This window comes from Tenrec ecaudatus, chromosome 5, assembly GCF_050624435.1.
Source record: "Tenrec ecaudatus isolate mTenEca1 chromosome 5, mTenEca1.hap1, whole genome shotgun sequence".
NCBI classification, from domain to species: Eukaryota; Metazoa; Chordata; class Mammalia; order Afrosoricida; family Tenrecidae; genus Tenrec; species Tenrec ecaudatus.
This window is the reverse complement of record NC_134534.1, coordinates 30,502,940-30,524,848: the sequence shown is the minus strand read 5'-3', so window position 1 is coordinate 30,524,848 and position 21,909 is coordinate 30,502,940.

The following is a 21,909-nucleotide window of genomic DNA, read 5'->3' as shown; positions in this document are numbered from 1 at the left end:
TAGCAGGGGAGAGGAAGATTTATGTAAAAGAAGATGAGAATAGAAGAGAGAAAATTATTGTGATCATTTGGAAAGTGTTCAGATGCAAATAACAAAACAAAATAACTCAAAGTAATAGCTAAATACATAAGACATTCCAAAGTGCTCCTTTTTTAAAATTCACTGTCACCAAGTTGATGCTGACCAGAGTGACCCCATAAGACAGGGAAGAACTGCCGCTGTCAATTTCTGAGACTGTAAGTCTTCCCAGGAGCCAAGAGCTCCGTATTAATTCAACAGCTTAGTGACTTCTCTGAACAACCACCAAGGTTGTTTCCATCTTTGTAAAAACCTGTGTGCAGCTCTCAGTAGGTCTGTTTCACAACGGACCCCGCGTCATAAGAGAGCTGCCACAGTTGTAGGTATTGCATGGTTGCCTGGATGGCTCCCCCAAGGGGAAAATAGGATTATTTGTAAGCAGCTAAGTATATGCTACAAGGCCCTATAAGATGAAAGTAACAACGAGAGCTGCAATGAAAATTTAACATTTTTGTTGTTTGGAAAAAAAATGGAACTACAATCACATGCCCAGTTGCTGAAGTACAGATTGTTGTAAGCATATCTACTTTGATTTTATATGAATTTATATATTCATTTGGTATGAATTTATATATTCATTTGGTATGAAGATATATACATGTATGTGTATAAGTATATACATGTATGTATACACATATATGCATACATAGAAGGGGACTTCAAAAGTTCGTGGGAAAATTTATTATCTTTCTATTTCATTTTTCTATACATATTTAAGATATCCATATATATATACACACACACACTAAATTTACTCTCATTGAGCCATTTCTGAATTGTAGCAACCCTCTAGCTATTTGTAATGTTAGAGTTTCTATTCTGTAACTGCACATCTGACTATAGCTGGTATTGATAATTTCCAATCCCCTCATTCATATCACCTCTATATATGTATGCATGTGTGTATTTTCCACTCCCATTCTCCTACTATCTAACATAGTGGCTTTATACTGTGGAAGATGAGAAGTTAGGTTCTTTTATGCCTGATTCTTCCCTATAACCACCCTCCAATCTTTCCAATATGGTTGTAGTGATATTTTCCTTTTTTTAATTTAATAAATCATTTTATTGGGGGCGCTTGCTTACAACAATCTGTACATCTATTATATCAAGTGGACATGTACAATTGGTAGCATCAACAATTTCTAAACATTATCTTTCTTCTTGAGCCCTTTGATATCAGCTGTTTTTTTCCTTCCTCCCTCCTCCACCCTCCCACCCCACAAACCCTTAATATATTGTGTATTGTTATTATTATTTATACATATACTGCTCACTCTGTCCCTTCACCTCCTATCATGGTATCCGTACCCCTCGAGGGGGCTTGCTCCACCATCATTGCTATCTCTTCCCCATTCCTCCTTTCTCCCCCTTTCCTTCTTCTCCCCTCCTGCAGTCGCTCCTCACATTCTGTTTCTGAGGGGGGTTGTCTGTACCGCGAGTTCCATAGATTTAGAGCTCTCGTCTGTGCCGCTGTATATACACCAATCTAGTGAGATCTGCAAGGTAGGACTGAGCTCATAATAGTGGGGGGAGGAAGGATTAAAGAACCAGAGGAGTGTTGTGTGTTTCATCAGTGTTAAACTGCCCCCTGGGTGTATTTCCTTTTCTGTGTAGCTCCTCTGCACAGGAATGTCCAATTTAGAGATGGGCTCTAGGTCTGAACTTTGACCCCTCTCCATAACTTCGATGAGATTGGAGTGTTTTTTGTTGTTGTTTTTTTGAACTTCTGATGCCTCTTCCCCTATACACCTCGTGATCTCACAGACTGGTGTGCTTCTTCCATGTGGCTTTGTTAATTCTCTGTTAGATGGCCACTTATTTGGGGCCAAGCTTTTACGACTCTAGATTCTATGTCTTTTAATAGCTGGGCACCATCTGCTTTCTTCACCACATTTGCTTATGTACTCATTTTGTTTTCAGCAGTTGTGTCAGGGAGGAGCGCATTGCACAGTGCTACATTATTAGAACAAAGTATTCTTGTGTTGCAGGAATAGTAAAGTAGAGGCCCAGAGGCCCTCGACTACCTCAATGTATTGCTATATAAACATATATACACAGTATATACGTATATATGCATTCATATATTTACATATGTACATGTCTATGTTTAGGCCTTTATAAATGGTTTTGCTTTCTGGTTCTTTCCTCTATTTCCTTTTCCTTCTTCCTGCCCTACTATCATGCTCACCCATCATTTGCCTCTCAGTAATTCCTCTCGGCTAGCTTATGGCTGCCTCAACACCACCAGGAACTCTACACCCCTTCGCCATCAATTTTAGACCCCTAGTTGCTTCCCTGTCCATGACTTTAGTTGTTCTCTGCTCCCTACCCCTGCCTCTTCCACCTCCAAGTACCCCTGGAACCACCAATTCTGTTGCTTTCCCCTCAGGCTTGCTTCTCATGCCTATTTTATATAGGTGGGCAAAACAACAAAGGCTAAAGCAACCCACCAACCAACCAAGAAAACCCTATACAGAGCCACAGGTCTGTCCACTGACTTTATGACAATCTCCCCACTGGTCAGGCAGGATTCCGGGCACTGCCCATCGGAGTCTGAAATCTGTTTTCAGGATTCCTCAGGAACTTTGTGACTTTGTTCCCATTGCTGGTCTGTTATGTTCCCTTCTTGGTTCACCACACTTGTGGTGGGGGTGGGGGAGGTGTGTGTGACACTCCCTGTGGCATGTCCCCAGTAATGGTCTCTGTAGTGCTATGCTCTAGTGCAGGGACATTGTGTCTCAAGCTGTTGTTGACCCTACAATCCTCTGTAATAATTTTTTGTTAGATCAGTAGTAAAGTGGTTATGTTATGACTACATGTAGGTTATTCATTGCTAAGTCATATGATAAATTCTATTTGCTATTAACTTGCTTTACAACTTTTTGTTTAAGGTTAAATGACCTTATTATTCATTTTCATTGTTTTCTGAAAACATAGAGAAATTCAACCCCAAATCCCTTCCTGTCATCTTAATCACCACTTAATATTCATTCATACTAAATAGTCCATCAATTTCAATATTTAAGGTCCTTCTTGAAGGCTTCTGGCATGCTTTGACTAGACCAGTTTCACTGCATGCTTGACACAGTTGTCAATCTTAAAATGTTCCTTCACTATCTTCCTGGGATCTCCCTCCTCCCTTTCTCTCTTTATCTTTTCTGATAAACCATTCGCCGTGACAGAATACATTCTCTAACAGTTTTCTGAAAGTGTATGTATATATTGGTAAAATTTTTTGAAATTTTTCATAACTAAACATGTCTCTAATCCATTCTCACCATTGACTATTTTGCTGGGTATAAAATTATGCAATTAAATCATAGTCTATTCACAGTTTGAGGCTACTACTCCATTAATTTTCCCCTCAAGTGTCTCACTTGAGAAGACCAAAGCCATTCTAATTATTAATTCTTTTTGTGTGCGTGTCTGCATTCCACTTTCAGGAAGTTAAAGGCCTGGCATTTCACTGAAAGCCCATTCTCCCTTAAGGACCATCCTGCTAATGTTTCTTCTGAGACTGGATTGTTACTGCTTAGGAAAGTAACAATATAGTCAAATATAGTCCACAATATAGTCAAAATTCTTGGCCAATTCCACAGGTTGAAAGTATTGGTTGTTGCTTTGTCTGAATGTAATCTCTGCTTTTCCTCTTTTTTTTTTTCCTGATCTTTACTTTTCTTATATAAAGCTTTTCTGGAAATCTGGTAATTCTCATATGAGGCAGCTTCAAAGTGTTCATGGAAACTGGAATTAAAAGATCATGGATTTTTTCCATGAAGGTTTTGAAGGACTTCATATATTTGTTTATACTTTAAAATGAAAAACTAAAAAGACAACTTTGAGCACTTGGGGGTGATGTTCATCTTCTTGCGCTTTATTGTATAAGATGAACCATCACAAAGAAAAACGTGGCTGACTGTGATGTTTGTTGGAACAATCAAAATATTCCTTTATTTCATTTCTACTACAGCTGATCAAATTTCTCAGAGTTTTCAACTATTTTGCCCAGAGGGCAAAGTTGGAAGAATAAAAATGGTTGATGGTGGGAGATTGTTGCTGCTTATTTTTATACTTCCTTGGCTTGAGGATTTTCCTGAGTTTGGAAGGTGAAAGAAAAAAACTTTTTTTTTTTAGTCTATTTGTCTACTAGGAAGAGCAAACTTCAAGACATACAAGTCTGTTGTACTATTCTTTGTCTTTATATGTTTTCCCTTTATCCAACTAACATTTATTGAATACCTATTGTGGTAGTTACATAATTTCGTGTCAACTTGAAGATATAAAAATGTCACGGTGGAGTCTACCCTGTCAATCAGGTCACAGCCTGATGGTGCCTCCTTGTGGGTGTGACCTTCTCATAAGGAGGGTCCTGTGACAAACCATGCTCCTGAGACCTGCCAGAGCCCTGAGATGCTTCCACCATCATTGAATCCACAGAACGTTTCACCCACCAGCCTGTGAACTTCCTGCATTTTGCATAATTGCATGTGGCTGTGAGTCTGAAGAGTAACCTGTGGACTAGAATCAGACTTATGGAGGATTTGGAGAGGGCTGGAAAGTTTTCCTGATATACAATTGCTTCTTGATATAAAGCTCTTTTTTACACATATATGAGTACCCTTGAATTTGTTTCTCTACTCAATCTGCCTAACACACCTGTATATCCACATCATTCTACCTGCCAGCAATAAAAAAGAAGGCGATGTATTTGCTCTTAGGGAGTTTTAATTCCAGTTTGGAAAGAGCAAAAATAAAAAGTAGGTAAATTAATAAGAGATTGTCTTTTGTTTAGTGTTTATTTTGGTATTTCAAAAGATTCTCAAATACTGTTTCCAGCTATCATCAATTACTTATATTTTACTGCATTTGCTTTTTGATTTATCCTTTCTACAGCTAAAATTATTTTCTTTTGAACTATTTGTGAATAAGTTTTAGACATGATCTGTTGCACCTAAGTACTTCAGTGCATACCTCCTAAGAACAAGAACTTTCACTTACAAAATAAGAGTACATCACAATAAAGAAAATTAACATTGATAGAATATTATTATCTCATCTATAGTCCATATTCAGACGTTCTCTATTTTCCAATACGTCCTTGCTCCCAAGACCAGGTGCAGTGGAATTATTTAATGTGGCTCTCCTAGCCATAGTCTTTGTTCCTCTCGCTCCTACTGTCCCAAAATTGGCTGATCATTGGAGTCACCTGTGGATATGGGAGAACCTATAATTCCCTGGGCTCCATTTGCAACTCCAAGAATCAGAGGGGCTCAGGGCCCAGTAGTTTCACCAGGTCCCTAGGTTATTCCAATGATCAGTCATATTTGGGAAGGTAGGCTCCCTGCAAGTAACTTTTTCCTGATGATTTTGAGTAAGTAGGAAAGAGATAATCATAATAAGATTGTCTGATTCAGCTCTGAGTATTTGTTAATAGGGTTAATTGTGATTGCCATCTTGCTGGGTTTAAAATGAACCACCTCAGAAGTAGAAGGGGAAGCGCTCACTACCAGCAAAAGAGGAGATGCGGGAGACGAGCATGCCCTTTGGACCCTGAGATCCACATGCATTGGACCGCCTTGATTTGGAGACAGCTTTGGCACCAAAGGGACAGCAGGGAAGCGGCAACAATGGAGCTGGGAGCAGAGCATTAGACAGCAGTGGACTTCCCAACTGGAAAAACAAGTAAAACCGTGCTTTGAGGCAGACGACTGGTTTGTGGACTGGGGGTGCCCCTGAGTTCGTTTTGTGGGAGCTTGGATTGCTAACCACAGAGCTAAAGCTTTGGGTTGAAGCTTATAGTAGAATGGTATGTCCTTTGGGTAGTTATTGGAAGCCCTAAAAGAGCTTTGTAACATTGTCCAAGCAGAGCAGAGGCCAGCCCAAGAGAAAGAGGGCAGAGAGACCTACCTGTGAGTGTGGCAGAGAAGAAACTGTCCTGACTGAATACCCAACTGTATGATGTATTCATTTCTCACCTGAGTTGTAACCTGTTAACTTCCCCAATAAACCCAATAATCATGATCAATAGATGTAAGTTCTGTGTGGCCATTGCAATAAATGATAGGACCCACAGAAAGGTAGAGCTCTGGGAGCAACCTTTGGTGTGAGAATTGGTAGGAAGGCTGCAGGGTGGGGCATGCCTGACCTCAGCCTCAGAGAAATTGGCTTTGGGCAATGCTGATGTAGAGATTGATTTCCCTCTCCCTTTGCATAGCCGGAGGATGTCAGAAGCCACACCTCACTTGTTTTTTTTTGACACAAGTATTCAAACCCAGATCACACATTACACTTAATAGTCCTATTTCTTTATGTCCCTTTTAATCTGGTCCTTCTTGACCTTGACGTAGTTGAAGGGTAAAGGCCATTTTGTTGAATTCTCCTCCGTGTAAATTTAGCATATAGTTCCTCCTTATTAGACTGAAGTTGCATCTTTTTAGAAGAAACACTGTAGATAGAAGTGATGCTGTGTCCTCCTCAGGGCCTTCTACCAAGAGCACAATAAAGTCAGTTTGCCACATTACTTGGTGAATGTGCTGTCTGTCTGGTTTTTCTGCAACAAAGTCACTATTTTTCCCTGGAAATTACTAATTCACTGGTGGCACACACTTTAGGACAACCTAAATAGTCTTGTCCTCGTCAAACTTTTTATGCACTAGTTTTACCCTCTAGTTTTGGCATGCAGGGCCTGAATTAATTTATACGCTAGTGGTTATAAAGTGGTGATTTTCTAACACTCTTCTTATGCTTTTATTCATTCTTATTCTACAGGAGAATTTTTCTTCTCTCCTTTGGTTTTTGTGTTATTTGTTTGCATCAGCATAACTTCCATGGATTCTTATTTTGTTTGTTGGCTTACATGATTACACTTATTTTCATGCTCAATTTGTTCCAGATTTGGCCAGTGGAAAACTCTTAAACTGGCTTCTGTGTCCTTTTGACATGATCCCAGCAGTCTTTGAGTACACTTTTATCTTGATTTTCTGGCAGAAGCTCTATACTGATCTTGCAAATTGCCTGTTCCATCCCTAAACCCAGCCATTTCTCCAAGGAGCTTCAGTGTCTTTTTGGAGAATCCTGTCTAGGCACAAATATCTAATTGCTCTTTTCCAGGAGAAAGAAGGCCATAGCAGTTAGAGCACGTACTCCTTTTCGCCATCAGAGTTAAAATGATGAGTTCACTTTGGTAGTCCTCATTTCAGTTCAGTACCATGAAGTTCAGTCTGGCCTCCCCCATGCCCTTATTTCTAACTTTGGCTGCAACCATGGGGAAGCTGAACTGGAAAGAAATGAAGCCATTGCTACTGTTGGGGGACTCTCACAAGCTAGTTCTGGAAAGGTGAGTGGGGTTTTATCGAACAACAATTCAGGAAAAGTGATAGCAAAGGAAAGTAGGAGCCTCCAAGCAAATAGTTGGGTGAGACATTAATGTGCCAGGGGGGCTGGGTGTAGAAGGAGAGGCAGATGGGGTTGAGATTGGCGAAGGAAGATTGTATCATGGTACAACTGTGAACTTTGTCTTGAGTGCACTGAGTTTGTTGGTTGTCTTTAAGTAGGATGTGTAGACAAGTCTGCCCTAGGGAGATACTTTATTTGGCAATGCTGACACTACAGAGGAGGCAAACCAGTTAAGGTTGTTTAACGGGTGGGGTGGGTGGATGAGAGGAAGAAGGGAGGGTGGTCAGGAGGATGAGAAAGGGGAAGGAAAGAGAAAAACCTAAACTACTGGAGTGGTAGAGGGAATGAAAAAGAAGATGGTTGTCAAACTTGAGAAAGCCATATGGAAGCAATGCTGATGCCGAAGTTTCTATTTTGAAAAACTCTGTGAGAGAGAGAGAGAGAGAGAGAGAGAGAGCCTGGAAGAGAAAGTAAAGTTTTGGAGGTAATGAATTTCAGTGAATGGACCAAACGCTGATGGAGATAGTAATCGGTTGATAAAAATACAGAACTAGAAGGCATTACAAGGTCAGGTCTAGAAAAACAAGGTTATCGCATCCACACTGAATATAAATGAAGCTTTAGGAATGGGAGAGTTTGCCTAGATTTGGAAGCCAACACCCAACGGGAGAATCTTGAAGGGGGGTGGGGAGAAGTAACCTTTCCTAGGTGCAGAGGAAGGGAAATGGAGTCCCTGGGTGGTAAAATGTACAAGCATTGGACTACTGGATGTAAAGGTGGGTGGTTCACCCCCGCACAGATCAGCCTCGGAAGTAAAGCCTGGCAAAATGCATCCAAAGGCTCACAACGTGGGAAACTGTATGGAGCCCAATTGCACTGTGGAGCACGGGCTCCCCATGAATTGAAATCGGCTGCGTGGCGCTAATAAGCAGAGAAGAAAATAAATACATGAGCAGCTAGGAGAGGAAGAGACCCAGCGAACAAGGCAAGAGAAGCACTTGGGGGGCGGGCGGACCTAAGGGGGAGAAACCTAGGGGTCTAAAAGGACAATTTAAGTACACAGGACTAGTAATTGTTCCCTGAGCAGGGCAGGATGTAAACATCGTTATGTAAACAAATGCAATACAGTTCTAAATAGAAAACATTATCTGTGTACATATTATCCCTCGTCTGTGTCACACCGTGTTTTGTTTTTTTTTTATCATGTTTCCAGATTGGAAAAAAAAAATTAAGCGCGGGGAAATCAATAGTCTAGAAATACACCAGATTCCAAATGGATCAAATGATATTTTAGAGAAATCAAATGTACCCATATCAATAGTTTCAAGGCAGAAAAAGACAGATATACATCAAAGGTCATGAGAAGTTGGTTCGTGTTGGCGACAAAGAAATAGAGATTCCGTTACCTCCTTCTAGCAGGGTCTATCTTCAGCAGGGGCTGTGACAGGACAGTAGCAGAAAAGCCAGGCAATATAAAAAGGATTAAGTCTGAAGGAAGTTCAAGATCAGGATTTGCAGAGGGAGAACGTTTATCTTCCAGAAATTGCCAATTCACTTATAGGAACTAATCGTCCTGGTAAAACCAATGAAACTGATCATTGAATATAATAAGCATAGTTCTAGCACCTATAAAAAAGAGGTCAGTAAGGAAATAACAGGCCACACAGGACTCAGGAAAAGCAGCACAAAAGGACCTTTTACTGAAGGCATTTGCCCAACGTTGAAATTCTGAATTCACTTCGTGAGGGGAGAGGAGTCTCTTGCTAGAACGGAAATAGAAATTATTCTTTCTTTCTTTCCTTTTTTTTCCCCTTACAAACTCTATAATCACGCCTCTTCCTTTCCTTTCTCCGCTCGCTATTTGTGTTCACTGCTTACATGGGCGTGTTATAGGTGGCTAAAGCAGTAAGCCCACCCTCATCATTCCAGGTTGTCTTCACCTGGGTCTGACTGGGAAACTCAAGCATTGGGCTACAATTAAGGTGATCGTGACCTCGTTGCAGGGCCCTAGTGGCCCAGTGACTAACGTGCTTGGATGTTAATGGAAAGGTCAGCAATCCGAATCCAAAAGACAGTGTGTGGAAAGATGGGCAGTCTATTTCTCTGTGAATGTACAGTCCTAAAAACACCATGGAGAAGTTCTGCTCTGCCTGATGCCTTCACTCTGACTCAAAATCTAAAGGCTCCGTGGGTTTGAAGTTGGACTGGTAGTGTCCACAGGTGCTCACAGACATTCAAAAAGAATCCAAAGGTGACCAAAGCCCAAATGAAGGCCAAACATGATAATGGGAGAAGGGGAAAGGAAAAGGACACAGAGGAAAGAATTACGAGGCAAAGGACTTTATAGAGGCCTACATACAGGCATGTACACATGTAGTAAATACATTTATATATAACAGTAGGGGAATATATCTATGTACATGTTTATTTGTTGAGTGTTAAGGCAGCAGAGGGACATTGGACCTCTACTCAAGTACGCCCTCAATGCAAGAACACTTTGTTCTATTAAACTGGCATTCCATGATGTTCACCTTCCTGACACAACACTGAAGAAAAAGTGGGTGCATAAGTAAATGTGGTGAAGAAAGCTGAAGGTGCCCAGCTATCAAAAGATATAGCACCTGAGGTCTTAATGGCTTGAAGATAAACAAGCAGCCATGTAGCTGAGCAACAAAGCCCACATGGAAGAAGCACACCAGCCTGTGTGACCATGAGGTGTCGAAGGGATCAGGTATCAGGCATCAAAGAACAAAAAATCATATCATTGTAAATGAGGGTGAGTGCAGAGTAGAGACCCAAAGCCCATCTGTAGGCAACTGGACACCCCCTTATAGAAGGGTCACGGGGAGGAGATGAGCCATTCAGGGTTCAGGGTAGCAACGATGAAACATACAACTTTCCTCTAGTTCTTAAATGTTTCCTCTCCCCACTATCATGATCCAAATTCTACCTTACAAATCTGGCTAGACCAGAGGATGTACACTAGTACAGATAGCAACTGGAAACCCAGGGAATCCAGGACAGATGATCCCTTCAGGACCTGTGGTGAGAGTGACGATACCAGGAGGATGGAGGGAAGCTTGGGTAGAAAGGGGGGACTGGTTGCAAGGATCTACATATATCCTTCTCCCTGTGTGGGGGGGGGGTGGCCAACAGAAACGTGGGTGAAGGAAGGTCTCAGACAGTGTAAGATATGATAAAATAATAATTTATAAATTATCAAGGGTTCATGAGCGAGACAGGAGCGGGGAGAGAGGGGAAAATGAGGAGCTGAAATCAAGGGCTCAAGTAGAAAACAAATGTTGAGAATGATGATGGCAACAAATGTACAAATGTGCTTGAAACAATGGATATATGTATGGATTGTGATGAGTTGTACGAGCCCCCAATAAAATTATTTTTTTAAAGATATGGCATCTGGGGTCTTAAAGGCTTGAAGATAAACTAGTAGCCATCTAGTTGAGAACCAATAAAGCCCACATGGAAGAAGTATACCAGCCTGTGTGATCATGAGGTGTCGATGGGATCATGGATGAGGCATCAAAGACCTAGAACAAAAAATCATATTGTCAATGAGTGGGAGAGCAGAGTGGAGACCCAAAGCCCATCTGTAGACAATTGGACATCTCCTTACAGAAAGATCAGACGGAAGAGATGATCCAGTCAGGGTGCAGTATAGCACCAATGGAACACACAACTTTCCTCCAGTTATTTAATGCTTTCCTTCCCCCAGCCCCCCAGCCCACTATCACGATCCCAAATCCAGCTAGATCAGAACATGTACACTGGTACAGATAAGTGCTCACAACACAGGGACCCCAGGAAAGATAAACCCCTCAGGACCAATAATGAGAGTAGCAATACCAGGAGAGGAAGGGTAGGTGAGGGGAGGAAGGGGGAACCAATCACAATGATCTACATATAACTCCCTTTCAGGTGGACAGACAATAGAAATGTGGGTGGAGGGAAACAGCGGCCAATGCAAGACATGGAAACAATAGTAATTTATAAATTATCAAGGGATCACGAGGGAGGTAAGGCAGGTGATGGGGAAATGAGCTGATACTAAGGGCTCAAGTAGAAAGCAAATGTTTTGAGAATGATGAGGGCAACAAACGTGCTCTAAACAATGGGTGTATGTATGGATTGTGATAAGAGCTGCAGGAGCCCCCAGTAAAGTGGGGGAGGGGGAAGAAAAGAATCCAAAGGAAAGTTTGTTTTTGTTTTTTTATCATTTTACTCACTTTATTTCTGGGGGAAATTTCTCAGATGCTGTGAGCAACACAAAAGACACATAAGAAGGTGCAACAGGCAACAAACCACAAAGGCTACAAAGAGTGGTGTAATTCAACTATAAAGCAGTGATTAGGTGTGCTTATTTTGTTTGTAACAAGGTTAACCGTTTGACAATATCTGTAGGGAACAGGATTGGAAATAGGGGCTAAGGACAATCTTGTGGTGGGAAAAAAAAAGAAAAGAAAGGATCTTCACAGCCATGCATGCTGTTTGTGAACTGCCTTCAAGTACGCATCCCTCACAGAGTGGCCCCATGAACAAGGTCAGACCACTGCCATCTCTGGGCTTTTCAATGAATGAAGCCAATAACAGCCTCCTTTTCATCAGCATGCATTAATGAGCCACTCTCTAGTAGACAGGGAGCCCTGGGGCTGTGCTCAGTTGCTAACCAAGAAAGACGGCAGTGGTTCAAGCCCATCAATAAGGGAAACAACCCGATGTCCTGCTCCTGTATGGATTACAGTGTAGGACACCCTATGGGGCAGTTCTATATCATCATACGGGATCACTATAAGCCAGAATCGACACCATACAAAACATGCAGCAGATATCCTGTGATTTTCATGTCCATTTTTCCATTCCCTCTTCCTCCAAAGCAGTATCTTAGTTTCCTCAGGGAGTACCCCTTTACTTTAGCCATCTTGTCTGGTAAGGCTTATGTTCCTCCAGGGTGAGACCAGTAATGTGGGAATGTGATCCTTACCTGATCAATTGAATAGTCCATTCCCCTGTGATTGATCCAAGAGCTGGACTGTGTTCCACGCCAGGGCAATGGAAGTCTTCTGATAGAACTAAGGAGAGAAGGGAGCGGCTGAGGCTGCTAAACTACAACAAAGAGTCCTCAGACCCACTAACATTGAGTCTGTTCTGACTCACGTCTGGGGCTCCTGGGGCTCTCGTACAACCAGGTGTAAAGTGCCTTCCAGGGAACGAGGCCAACAAGGAAAAGGGAAACCAAGAACTAAGGCCAAGAAGAGAAACAGATTCCTAGCGCCATCCTTTAGCTACCTGGATTCTATGCCTCGGGTCCAAGGCATTTCCATTCAATGAGCCAGGACTTTCGTTTTTGTCCTTAAAGTCATTTGGGTTGGGTTCTTGTCACTGGCAAACAATGAGTACTGACTTATTAGAACTATTTTCAGAACCCTGGACTAGTCACTAAGGACATATCTAAAAGAGAGGAGGGAAAGGGTAAGTCAATGAAGGAGAGGGAGCCTTTAAAAATATGATAAGATTCCTATAATGAGGCTGATCAATTACCAGCCCTTTCTGAGCTAGCCTCCTTCCACTGGGTTTCCAGATCACCTTATCAGTTGCCTTTTCCTGGTGCTTAAAACATTCTACCTTGTAGTGTAGCTAACTTGGAATATTTTTCTCTCCTACAAATCAGCAAACCCTTGGGAACAAATAACTTTAGGGTTTCCAAGCTATAAAATACCGGGGACACATTCAGTAGGATGTTCTCGTTTTATAAATTGAGGTGGGAGTCTGCTCTGATTAATCTTGGTATCTTACATTTACTTAGAAGCTCTCACTGACACAGAGTTGATTCTGACTCACAGTGACCCGATAAGACAGGGTAGACTTGATGCTATGGGTTTCTGAGACCCTAACTCTTTACGGGAGTAGAAAGTCTCATCTAACTTAGAAGGTGAGACAGAGTGAATGAAAGTATGCATTTGTGACATGAAAAAAGAGGGGACAGGATAGGAGAGAAATGATGGCAACGTGAGGTATAGAATAGTGGAATAGAAAGTTGGGTTGAGGGAAGCGAGAAGTAAGAATGAAATACACAGAAAGGAGAGGAAAAGAGATGAGAGGAATGGAAGAAACAGGGCACAGTGGGCAGCCGCTGGGCACTGGGTGTGTCTCCTATTGTGGGCCACACAACCGGGCCCTTCTCTTACAAGATTCACCCTTCTCATTGTGCTTTGTCCAGACAAATGATCGAATTTATTTTTCATTTCTGCAGTACACACCAAGCAACAGGAAAGAAGAGCATGGGGTAGACTGCATACCAGGGGAGCCCTGTGCTCTCTTGTGGAAACTAGATGTGCTTTAGCTCTTCTGTGATGTATGGCAGCCTCTGGCTGTCTGTGCGTCCCAGTTCCTCACCGCCCTTTGCCAGTGAACCTGCAGGGACTATGAATGGACGAGGCACTTCACTGCCCAACGGATATCGGGCTTGCTTTGGTCAACAGCATGTGTGACCCATGCCCTACCCATCAGAAGGGTTAAGAGTCATGGTCTGGTTCTGTCAGCAATTTTTCTCTGCCTGTTAGTTGCCAGAATGGCATGTCCCACATCAGGGCTACGAACTCCCCCTTTCTTCTGGGTCTTAGAATGCAGAGACACGTGCATCAATGGGACACTGGCCATCCGACACATCAGGTCCTCAGATGCCTTCATTGTTGTAAGTCCTTCAGATCTGAAGGATCATCTGTTGTCACAGTAATTTCCATTTTCATTGAGATGTATATAAATTATAAATGTATGAATATATGTGTGACAAAACACTTGTCATGTAAGCCATTTGAGATGTATGATCCAGTAGCATTCATTATATTCCTTATGTTGTACAATCAGCACCACACCCCTCTGCAAAAGTTTTTTATCACCCTAAACAAAAACTCAGTTCTGAAGCAATCCCTTCTCCAGCCCTGGTAACTGCAGGTCTCTATGGCATTGTCCCTTTGTGTCTGAATTCTTTCATTCAACTTCTTGTTTTCGAGGTTCATCCACATTAAGTGCATGTTACATAGCACGTATCAGAAGTTTATTTCTCTTTATGACTGACTAGTACTCTGAGAGATAATTGCACCTATACTTACAAACCATTTCATCTGAACAGTGCCTACTGTACATGAACTGGGACTACGAAAATCAAGCCATAATCTTCATAATTCACAGAGAGAGAACCTCCGAGGAGTGAGTCTCCATGGCTTCTCCCAGCAGGATTAGATTGCTCCACTCTGATTGCAGAGAAAAAAAAGAGAGACTTTACTTTTAAATGTTTAAAAAAAAATCACAAGGCCGTCTGTGTGTATGGGGAAGACCACCCCTTTCTTCACCACTACCACCATAAAAATATTTACAGACTATAAATATCTTGGTTTCAGGACCCAACTAGTCATCTGATAGTTCAGCAACAGTCTCAGTGCAGAAAGAAAAATATGTTTCTTGGTTTTAGAGGAAGGAAAACAACTCTAATGATTGCATTTTTTAATTCCAAGCTTCAAAGGAAATGCTTTCTTTCATGAAAAACCAGTGAAGCAAGACTCCCGTGATTTTTTATATAAGCTCCCCCCAAATGTAATAAATGAATAAAAAACCATGGACTAGAAGATAATAGCGCTTCAGAAAAGATGGGTTTTCATTTTTAAAAGAGTTCTCACAAGTGAGGGCAGAGCCAGGAAGAGGGTGGGAGCGGAACCTCTGCTGAGCAAGGAGCAGGCATGACGCATGGGGACCCCATGCGTTCCAGAGCAGAACTCTGCCCCCAACGTGTTTCCATGCCTCTGTTCTTTCTGCTTCCTGCCAGATCTTGCCTCTGAAAACCCTGGGGGTGGATTCGAACCACCAGCCTTTAAGTTAGTTAAGACAAGTGCTTAAACGTGTATGCCACCCAAGAACTCCTGAGTGTACATAGTGATAGAGTCAACCTGCAACACAGCCATCTTGCCTCAAATATTCAAAGTCACTTTTCTCTAAACGAAAAGAGGGAAAAGCAACATTACATCTCCTCCCACCCTTGCCTTTTCAAATCACAGGAAAAAGAAAATAAAAGTGAGAACTCGAGAGGACGTGAAAGGAAGGCTCTTATAATTCATGTGGAGTTTCAGTCGCCGGAACTTTTTTCCTCTATTTTTCCCGAAATGCACATAAAAAATAAGAAGAAAAATATGTTGCTCACTGCATCCTGAATGCTCATCTTTCAAACTGGACTTGTTGCGAGTGTTAGTTGGGACCTGACGGCTATAGGAGCCGTGAACCTGCTGGACGCCCATGCGCGTGGCTTCACCTTTCTCCCGGAGAGCGCTCCTGGCGCTCCTAGTCCTGAGGTGGAAGGGCAGATTCCCTTTCGCCAGCAGTAACCACCAAGCTGTTTTGGCAAATGATGACGATTGGGTGCTCAGGGAGGATTTGTATTTCACCTGTTTCAAATATTTTATTTTAAAATGTATCATTATTTTACATACTCATCAGCAAATAGAGTGGGTTAGATTTCCTTTCCTGTTTGGGAAGGAATCTTTTCGTCCCTTCTTTTTGGTAGCAATTCATTATTTTCACCAGATTAATCGCTGACCATAAATCTCTCGTGTCTAAAGTACTTGGCTGCTCTTTGCTGCATCACTGTAAAATATTAGCAAATCTAATATAACAGATTGTGTCATCCAATGTATGTGGTTTTGAAAGCAGAAGCCAAATGTAAGTAAATTGAATTGGCTGACTTCTAAGAACCAGAGAGCCGTATGAGGTAGTTTGGACGGAGTACAATCTTAGCCCTCCTCCAGGCTGCGATCCCTCCTTAGTTACCATGCCTTCTGATTATACGCCCCTGGTTATGGGAAGACTGGCATCCTTTGTTTACCACCAAGGATGGCTATGCAGAATTTGCAATCTTCCAGTGCCCACCCCTCCTTGAGTGAAGAAGCCGCTCACGAGCCTTGGCCCAAATGCAGTTGTCTGTAGATAGGTGTTTACTCCCAAACTAAAGACAGCACCTGTGCTTCCGCCAACCTTTGTCCCAAGAGACCATATTCTCTTCCTTCTTGTGCACTCCTCTCCCCAGCCCTTTTGTCGTCAGGTTATCATCCGGCACAAACTCAACCAGCTATCAGGTCAGGTGGGCAATGTAAACGATGAGGAATTGCAGGTTGCCTGCCCTGTCTAGAGAGAAAAGCCACTGCTAGGTTCTGACCAGAACTTTTCACCTGGAAATTTCATCTACCAAAGCTAGATGTTTCTAGTAATTAATAGAAATGGTATATCAGTCAAGAACATTATGCAAATCCAGAATTTTATGACAGCTCCCAATTTTCACATGAAGATAATTCCTTGAAAAATGTCAAACACCAACACTTTCACACATAGGTGACCAAATTAAGGCTGTGGACTTCTAGTTTTTGATAGGATTGTTTCTTTGGGTGTGTAAGTGGACAGAGTCAGCTTCTTGATAGTATTTTAATGCGACCTGCAGTTGTGTCATCCGGTTGTCAGAATTGCAAGATACATTCATCCCAATAAGCTCAGGCTACCTAACCGTGTGATATTCATTATTAGTTATTCATTAACCCATCAAACTTTATGGAGAGGCTACACTTTGACGGTTTAAGACTATAGCATTTAGAACGCACTACACCTCGACACAAAGAAAAACAAATATCCTCACAAACGAACCAATAAATAGAGAAAGCATTAAAGTCATCAAGGATCTCATTTTACATAATTAGATCTCATCTTCTATATTGATCCCATCAATGCCCATGGTGTCAGAAGTTACGAAATCAAAGGCAAATGTGATGCACAAGACCTCATTAAAGTGTTCAAAACAAACAAACAAAAACACCCCCCACAGACAAAGGTGTGGCTGACCCAAACCATCTGTTTCCAATCGCTTGATATGCATGTGGAAGCTGAACAATGAATAAGGAAGACTGAAGAATTGATACCTTTGAATGACGTTGTGGGTAAAGAATATTGGATGGACCATGAGCTGCCAGAAGAACAAACAAGAAGGTTCCTTAGAAACAAAGATGTTGAGACTTCATATCCAACATACTTCAGACGTGTTATCAGTAGGGATCACCCTGGAGAGTGATATCAAGCTGCGTCAAGTATAGGGTGTGCATTAAAGAGGAAGACTCTCAATGAGATGAAGCAACACACTGGCTGCAACCATGGACCCAAATATAGCAATGGCCTCAGGTTGGTCCAAGGTAGAGGAGCTGTTCAATTTGTTGTACATCCATAGTCACTTGGAGTCAGAAGGAACTCAACACGCCTAACAACAACATGGTTCCATGGAGTCTAGCCCAACCCATAACAACCCAATTGTGCAAAGGCAGACCCTCCCATAGGGCTTCCTGGGTGGTAACCATTACAGAAGTGGGTTACCAGATATTTTTCCCATGGAGTCAAGGGTTGGGCTTGAAGCATCAACCTCTAAGTTAGTAGTGGAGGGTTTAACCAGTGTGCCATCAGGTCTTCTTGTGCCCATGCGATGGATTCAAAAAGAAAGAACATGGTACTTTCCTTCAAGGTGCTTAGCCATTACACAAGTAGTCTGATTTATAAAATAAAGCCCAGTGTCATATATTTGCTTTTTTTCATAATGAGTATATATACTCTATCATAGAATTTGATGAATGCAAAGAGACAGAGTGTTCCTGAATCATTTTTTAAATCTCTGAAAACGTTCTGCTGACTTGTATTTCCATGCCTCCCCTCACCCCTGCTCACTACCCAACCCACTATTCGCATCGTATCCAGTAATTACTATATGTGCTAAAGCAGTTATAGCTAGCAAATGAATATGAGTAGAGCCTGACAGTCCTTTGCCTCTGACTGGTTCCATTCCCACTTCAAGCTTCTTTTCCAGATTTCAAATCTCTTTCATTCAGGGTTTCCTTCCCTCCTGTCCTCTGAGATATGCCATGGACTTGCATTTTTTCTAATAAATCCAAGGACATGAGGTTTTCTGGTCTAGTCTCCTTCCTGAAGGAGTTCACATGACAGGAGAAACTGTTTTCCAGCTAGTGTGACTATGTTTTCCATTGGCCTTGGCCATTCAGACATTGTTGATCTGCTGTAGTTAAAAATATCGTATATGAAATATCCCTCTGTATCATTTAAGGACCCCCTCATCCTTTGCTTCCATCCAGGGTCCCTCAAAATTACAGAACGACAGAGTATTTTTTTCAAAGTAATTGTTCAATTTGTTTCTATGAAACCATTCTATTTTCTTAGAAGGGTGAGTTTAGGACTCCTTGGTGTCTTCCTTTAATCAATGACAGATGTAGCAAACATGCATGAAAGCTTTGCGTTTGTGGGTAATTCTCTTCCGAATGTTATGCATGTCTTCTCTGTTTTTATGTCCTTTTATTAGTTTCAGTGAAGAGTGGGAAGTTTTTCAAGTACCTGTGTTAATACTGCCATCCCCCTTGTGTTAGGCAGGGCTCTCTAGAGAAACAAAACCAGGACATGTACGATTATATATATACACACACACATATATGTACACACATGCACACGCACATAAGCAAACATATGCACATATATACACACAATTAAACCTGATTATTACACCCCTTGAAAAAATTTACAAGATTTTTAAAAGATTTCTTTGTTTAAGAAGTCAGACTCACTCATTCTCCTAGTTTGAAATGTTGATTAAAATACCAATTTCATCAATTAAGACACTTTGATGCTCAAAGAAGTCTTTTGTGGACAGAAGAAATGATTTAGAATAAGATGAGTTTTAAATGTTCAAACGATAAATCTCAAATTAGAACCCAAATTTTCCTTCAGCCTTTAAGTTCACATTAAACTTGGTTATTTCATCTATAAAACTAGATATTAGAGGATTGTATATAAAATCAAAACAGAGGTTTCCAGTTGAATCTTTATTTACATAATGTTTGGTCTATTATTATAAAATAAATTCCACTTAAATTATGGGTAGGACTTAATTTCCAGAAGTATCTTAAACTACATTTGTACATTAGTATATATGGTTGGGTTTTTTTTTTTCAAGAACTTCAAATGCTCCATCTGTCAGGTGCATAGCTCTGTGAGATAAATTCTTCTGAAGTACTTACAAAGCATACTTGTCTAATAATATGTGTGTCTAATAAATGTCTATAATGTCTAATACAGTGTGTGTGTGCACGCATGCATGTGCGTAGAGAGAGAAAAAGAATCTCAAGTTCTCAAATACTCCAATTGTCTTAAAATCTAGGTAAATTCTCTTATGATTTAAAGTTTTAAACCACAAACCTAGAATCAATTACTTACTAAAAGTTTCAATCATAAGGTTAATCTTTCAATGTCTCTAAAATGTCCAAATTCTCTCCAATCTATTTATGTAATACACGCAGATTATTCTGAATTTAATACAAATGATTTTAGCTATAGGTTTCACTTCTTCATCATCCAAATAATATAATAATAAGATTAACTCCAGAGCTATACCAAAGCCTAGATACCTCAAGGCAGGAATGGATATTTTTTATCCAATCGGAGTGGAATATTGACAAAAAGTGGGTGAATATTAAGCCACAAAGAAAACTGTGATAAATTCTACAAAGCAGAATTAAGTAAGTCATAGTCCATATAAAAATGTAATAATATTCCAAATAAATACTGTAAGAAATCTATTGATTTAGGAATTTAAAAATATTTTTGTCAATAATTCTTAGATGCGAAAAATATGAAGTGTAATAAGAAATATGTGAATAGTACTACTTATGCCAACACCTACTCCGGCAGTCGCTCTTACTGGCTCTCTTGGCTGTGGCCATCTGCTCCTGATCAGCGCCCTCAATCATCATTGTAGCATGGAGCTAGCTCACTGTGCTTCTCCCCACCCTTTGCACCATCCTTAGTGACTTTACCTTCATGCAAAGAGTTCCTCCAACGCCCTAGACTTTCGATTCCTTAGCAGCTTTCATTTGCAGATGCCTTCTTCTGCAGCTAATGAAGAGTGACAAAACTACTGAGGTTATCTGACAGTAAATCCTTTAAGAAGATACAGTTTAAATAAGTTCTATAAGGTTCCCTGGTTCTCTTTCTCCTCTACCCAATTATTTTACATTGCCCTCTAAATGTGTAAGAATTCTTTAATCAAAATTAAATATTAAAATGTAGGGGAAAGGAGTCTCAACAGCTATTTGAGAATGCATGGAAAATGCGTACACCTGCATATCCGTTGTAGTGTGAAAGGAAAATGACTCTGAAGCTCAAACTCCGACAGCTGGTGGTGTGTCTACTATTCTGTATACATCAGTCACATAACTTTATGTGTACTGACTGACTGGTGTAATTTATTTCCACTGTGTCTACATTAACATTTATTTACTAGACACCTAGAATGGCATCAGAGAAGAAAAGTGATGAAATATTAATAGAGACTTGCAAGATCACACTCATCCACAAGAAGACTACCTCCTAGTTGGAGGGAGAAAAGGAATACAGTTGAAAGGGCAAGACAACAAACAGTCGATTTGGGGTCTAAGAAACTAAAACCAAACCTGCTACCACCAGGTGGATTTCAATGCATTGTGACCCTGTCTATATAGGGTTTCCAAAACTATATGTTTATGGGGACCTATAGATTTATGGGAACTACATATGTATAGGTAACCTCATCTTTCTCTGGCAGAGAAAGATGGTCGGTTGATTTGAACTGCTGATTTTGCCCTTGGCAGTTCAGTGCTTACCTGACAGCATCATAAGTATACGCAGGTACTAGATAGGGTTTACATTAAGCTGCACATATCCATTGACATATTATGAATTGCCTAAAGAAGAATTTATTTTTCTTATATACTTTTTTTAAGTGTAAATTGGTAGTGTGGTGCTGGTACAATAGTTCCAAGCTATTATCAGTATCAGAGGTTCTAAGATCGAGGAAGAAGAGAAAAGAAGCATACAGGAGGAAGGGGTGTTGGCATGTTGACTTCAGGGAGACAATTCCTAGAAATCAATGTATTTCTCATTAGGCAGAATATGGCCACTCCTCCCTGAAAAGAACAGCCGAGAACTAATGTGAGTTTCTATAAACAAGGAAAGAGTGGGTATTTAATAGATGACCACTTATATCTTCCATATTTAGAGTTGAAAGAAGGGAAACGTCTTGGCAAATGTTACTGGAAACATCTTCATGAAGGAAGATGGACAACAACTAGATCTTGAAAGAAGTCAGGAGTTAGCTGTGCAGAGAACACAGTGTAGTTTATGGCGGTGGCATGGATAACATGAACAGAAGGGAAAGAGTCGAAAGATCAGCCCAAAACACTCAAAGAACAAGTGGAGAGTGTGTCTGGGCGCTTTGAGAGAAGACTGAATTGGCAGAGTGAGTACAAATGGTGGAGACATTGCACTGTAGAGTTCGGACCTGCCACAGAGCACATCGGG